The following is a 5,486-nucleotide window of genomic DNA, read 5'->3' on the forward strand; positions in this document are numbered from 1 at the left end:
TAATATTAATTGTCACTTTGTTTAAAAAAATACGGATATATTTTAAGCATAATTTCGATTTGTTTGTATGAAATAATTTATTTTTAACAATAGATCCAATTGTTTATAGAAAATTTAATTAACCTGCGATATTAAATTATCACATTTCTTGATTCATTGATGATTATAATTACGTCGATGAATGAACCAAATACAGCGTGCATCGCGAGATAATTCTACAGACTGCGAACGTCGCGACACATTACGTCTTATCAATGGTTTATCAGCTTAAACAAAAGCTGTATGTATTACAATACCGGCGCATGGCGCTTCAGTCCGAGATGATAATTGATAACACGTAAGTAGTACCGTGGGATAACTTGCGGCTGCAGTCTCAAACGCGATTTATAAAATGAACGATTGCTTCTCACATTACGAAACGCGACAGTCTCTTGACTATCATCTTTCGCATTATTTACTATTCTGCCTAATTTCACATTTTTTTCGCTTTTTTTTTAATACGCTTGATGTTTAAATCCTATTTAATAATATTTAATTAGTATATCCAGGCAAAGACGGTACTTCCATCGAGTCGTTCTCGATCTCGACATTATATCGTAGTTAGTTTCTTATGCGAGGTCCTTTACATTCTTCGATCGATCCGAAATATTAAAATTAAAGCGAACGAGAGTATAGAGTAGGTAGCCGGGGGGAAGGGAGGGTGAGGCGGGCGCGAGAATACGTGCCGCGCGCTAGATATTTTCCCCCACTACCCCCACTCTCGCTTTGTCCTTCTCTAGCGGTCGCGCTGGCACACACGTATTACGCGCTGTGCAGTAAGCACGTGTCTCTCCGTACCGAAATTCGCACTTCCGTTTAACGAAAACCGCCCGGCCCGGCACGAGAACTATCTTCTCCTCCCCATTATCCGTGTGAGGAGAAGACGTGTGAATAAGCTCCTTTCCTTAAAGTAAGCCACATCCTTACTTGATCGTTCTATTTTAGAAGTCGTATAGACTCGTGTAATTTTTATTAATTGTCTGGGCTTTTTGTTCGCAGATGACCAGGGCGAGGACGAATTTCGAATGGCCTGGAGGAAGCTGGTCAACTCCGACGGAAAGATCTGATGTTCTGAGAGGAGGAGGAGGCCTCGGAAAGGCATCGTGCATCAACGGATCAACCCCAGATGTAAGATTCACTCTTTCGAAACTTCTTTAAAGACTGCATACTTGTAGCATCTCTACAGTTAAATTATATATATATTTATTTTGTTACAGATCGTCGCAGCTGCATCCACAGGAGTCAACGAAAGTGTCGTCACCGCCGAAATTATTAACTATACGAACCGCAGTCGGTTCGTCGGTCGTTCCCCGGGTGTGCCGCTAGTTTACGGGCGTTTTTTTACGATTATTTTTTAACGGGAGTATCGAAAAATGACGTGCGAAAGTGTCTAATAATTTCCGCGATTGTAAAATCACGGTCGGAGTGTTCGCGAGTGACTTGTGCGCGGAAGGATGGCTCGACACGTCCCATCTGAGAGGAGGAGCAGGCCCGGGGGGCATCCTGCATCGGCGGAGCAACTTATAGGTAAATATAAATTTTTTCTTTTTTAGAAAATAAAAAAAATTTTACTTCTTTTTTATTAATTTTAATAATTAATATACATGTCTACAATAACATTTTTCTCTTTCTGTTACAGTCACCGGCAGAATTCCACAACTCCGCTGTATGCAGATTGGTAAGTCGCATGATTTTTTTTCGTAGTTGTTGAGTTTCTTGAATCAGTAACATGCCATCGACCATCAATTACTCAATGTCTTCAATTATAATAATAACGCGTACGAATCGGGACTGCAAAAAATAGCGCACGCAAAGCGTGCGCATGGCTTGTTCTATAAATATCGTATAAAAAATGCTAATTTCTCTAAATAATTATTGACGTAATTATAAATTATTTACGTAAAACAAAAACATTCTAAACAACTTTAAAAAAAACATCGAATTTTCGTCTCACTTATCTCTCTTGACGAATCAATTTTAAGTTAAAAGAAAAATAAAAAGACAAAAAAAATTCTTCTGATATCTTCGGAGCGGTCTTTGTATAAAACGCAGTTAAATGGGATCGTACAATTTTCGTCCGAGAAAATACTTGGAGAAAAGACATCGAACCGGTTCGCAAATATTTTCTATGCGGTAGTTAACATGTCCTCTTGGCGGACATAAGCTTGTTCGCTTATGCATACGTCCGCATGCCTGATGCCAGTGTCTATGCGTAGCCGCGTGCGACTTCGTCCGAGCTGCATGTTAGAGAAACTAGGTAGCCTTGAAGGGGCCGTCGTTTTCTGCCTGCGAATTCTAGTCGTTTGCACGTCTCATCGCTTTTAAGGAGCAATGGGACGTGTTTTATTAATTTGCATAGCCGACACGCCTATCGTGGTCTTCGCGGTGTCATCACTTTCGTACCGGACTTTGAAACGTATACATAAATAGAACGGCACATTCGCGAGCTTTTAAAGCTTCTCAGTCAATTACAATCACGGACATATTGAAAAAAATCATGCAAATAACTTGACACTTAATAAATTTTTATTTGTTTTAATCTTATCGCTGCGGTTTACCTTAAACTGAGTACGCGATAGGGAGACTAGGGAGAAGTAGATCCGTAAATATCTTTTCGTCTCGTTTCGAGCAGCAATTCTTTCAGAGGTGAAGTGTTTCTTTGACAGAAAGTATTTTCCATGCTTCGTGGTCTTCTTTCGTTTAAAATTGAAATTTTTATTCTTGGAAATACAGTAAACCGCAATGGGCGGAGATTGAAATCGAGTTAGCAGACGGGCGGGAAGAAAATTACATGACCTTCCAACCAGACCGCTTTATATCATTCTATTTTAGCTCGCCTTTATTCAATCCGATCTCCCTTTTTTTTTTTTTTCGTTTTTTTACGTATCTTTCGTTATGCAAATTACTCGTTACGCCAAATTTCTTGCCATCAATCAACGCGATTGAATATCCCGGCTTCGAAATCGGACCTTTTACTCACATACCGTGCCCTCCGCTCTCGCGCAATCGAATCACGCGAGACGTCGCGTGAGTCACAGGGCGTCGTGGCGTCGCAACCTTTCCGACGGTCCCGACACGGAATTATTTATTGACGCCCCGTCCAATAAATTATTTCCGGCAGGATGCGCGTCGTGGAACAGCGACGGCGGAGTCGTTCTGCCTTATAAACGCGAGGACGATTTCTGCGAGACAAAGTGTCGTGCGGAGCTGTTACCACGACGTGGCATTGTTCGGTCGGTTGCAACAACGAACGCTTCCACGGTCGTTACTACCGCTGCGTCGAAAAATCCCCGGCAGAAATAAAAGGTATCCTCTCGAAGGATTTCCTCGAAGGATATGCTAACTCACCGCTTCGGCTCTTCACACGGCAAAAACACCGAGTCGCACTCGACGTTCTTACCTCGCGCACACTCTTGGGAACCCTTGGGAAACGTTAGCTCCTGCGGCGTGATACATCATCGAAACAGACACTTTCGGTGCCTGTACTTTAGAGAATCCTTTGTGCGCGTTTGCCAATCCCTATCTGCGCATTCTATCGACAGCTGATACAATATTTAAGTGAAAACTCTGAATTTTCGAGGTATCCGGATAAGCGAGACTATCTGAAAAGAGAACGCGTTAAGTAAAAGGATAGGATATCTTATATCGGAAGTATTATCACGTCAGACACAGATCTAGATATTTTTCTTTTTTTTACCTGTCATCCGATTATCGTCCCACGCTTCAAAAAAAAATTCTTGAAAAGAATGATACTTTAAAAAAATTATATTTATTTAATTGTAAAAAGATTTAATTAAAGTTTACTTTTTAAACAATTATAGAATTACAGTAAAATTGTTTAAGCTCATTTTTTTTACGACTTTTTTTTTTAACACATAATGTAACTCAGTAAAAGGATTTTATTATTGGAGAAAACACAAGCGGGGCTGTACAAAGAGATCCCTCTTCAAGTGTTGGTTGCAAGGTCGAGCACTTGAAAAAGAATTGCTTTTCTTTCCTCCCAGAGGAATCGTTGTAACACGGTAAAAAGAACGACTTAACTATTGCCAGTTCATAAACATTGCGTGGCTGTAAAATATATGTCTCGCCGACCGAATATATAAGGATTGCAAAACTTATATATCGTTTTCACGGTGTATGTACGTTCGCTAGAGTGTATAAAAGCGTCATTTGTCCCGCGGGAAACGTATCGCTGATCATCGATTCGACGTGGGCCGACGGAAGGCGAATTTACAACTTCCTTCCTTAATGCGATTCCAACGTCGACAACGAGAGTGTGATCTATGATCGAACGCGCAGCGGGTAGGAGGCGTGAAGCTCTCAGCGATTCAATAAAACACAATATTAAAACGTTTGCTAAATGCATGAGTATTAGCTACGTGGCGATAAATCGCGCGAGAGTAAGATTCGCGACACCAATAAGTTTTCTCTATTGGCGGTCTTCCGCGAAAGAGTTACCGACTACGTGTCTCCGTGGAAAATTCTCGCGGTGAAAACAATTATCTTTTTCTTGACACGCGAGAAATCGTGCAAACATGAAGAGTCGATGAATCCGTGCAAAGATTGAAGTCACGCGGCAACGTACTTTAAATACAATCTCGCATTTTTCAGGCTTTAGAATAGAAATTTTCCTCATCTGTATAGAAAATCGGGCTGTAGGTGTATTTTTATGCATTGGAAAGATGCGAATTCTTATAGAGAATTTAATTTGTAATTTCTTGCAAGATTTATCATCGCCGTTTGTTCCATATTTTTTATCGAAATAAATTTAAGGAACGACTGAATTTTTATTAACCTCCCGGAGAATGTTTTCGCAGCTTGAACTCGCAGCTAGATTCATTTATTTAAGACCCGTTTGATATATGTTTCTACGTGCTTCGGAAAATTTTGCCGCGGGCAAGTCTCTCATCTCCGATCGTATCGACAAATAAATCACGACCGTCGCACAGAAGGGGTAGTAAATCCGATGGACTTTTTCTAATTATACGGCATGCTTCGTGCTTGCGAACGGCATTGAAGGCGCCTGCTCAGCGCCGTCCGTTAACAACTGTTCGAATGGCATATAAAACAAGTCGCCGCGACGTTTTCATTGCGGGCAAACCGAGGACGGGGGACGAAGGGTATATCGGAGGGATGCGGGAGAGAGAAAAGTCACCCTCTACGCGAAGCGCCTTTAGCAGCCGAATGTATATGGTCGTTACGTTAGTCAGCCGTGTTGACGGACCCTCGACTTTCCTCGCGTCGCTCTCTTCGTCTTCTCAGTTTCGATTTAAACAAGCCTGAGACGTGGCCGGCCTGGCCTGGTCTGGCCTGGCCGTATTTTTAGTACCGCGAGATCGTTTGGATCTCCCGCTTGTCGACAACGACGTGCACAATGTGCGCATGTTCCCGACTACGCGGTGAGTTAAAGAAGCCCGTTGTAACATATGCTATCCCACTGCCTTTCT

At 41.8% G+C, this 5,486-nt stretch overlaps 1 long non-coding RNA gene across 1 annotated transcript; it reads left to right on the forward strand.

Annotated features, from left to right (window-relative positions):
- The first annotated feature begins 939 nt into the window (after window positions 1-939).
- LOC139102471 (uncharacterized) lies at window positions 940-2,746 on the forward strand. Its single transcript, XR_011545700.1, has 3 exons — window positions 940-1,167; window positions 1,257-1,566; window positions 1,679-2,746. It is a non-coding gene; the product is annotated as an uncharacterized lncRNA (long non-coding RNA).
- Window positions 2,747-5,486: the final 2,740 nt, after the last annotated feature.

Source organism: Cardiocondyla obscurior, linkage group LG05 (assembly GCF_019399895.1).
Source record: "Cardiocondyla obscurior isolate alpha-2009 linkage group LG05, Cobs3.1, whole genome shotgun sequence".
NCBI classification, from domain to species: domain Eukaryota; kingdom Metazoa; phylum Arthropoda; class Insecta; order Hymenoptera; family Formicidae; genus Cardiocondyla; species Cardiocondyla obscurior.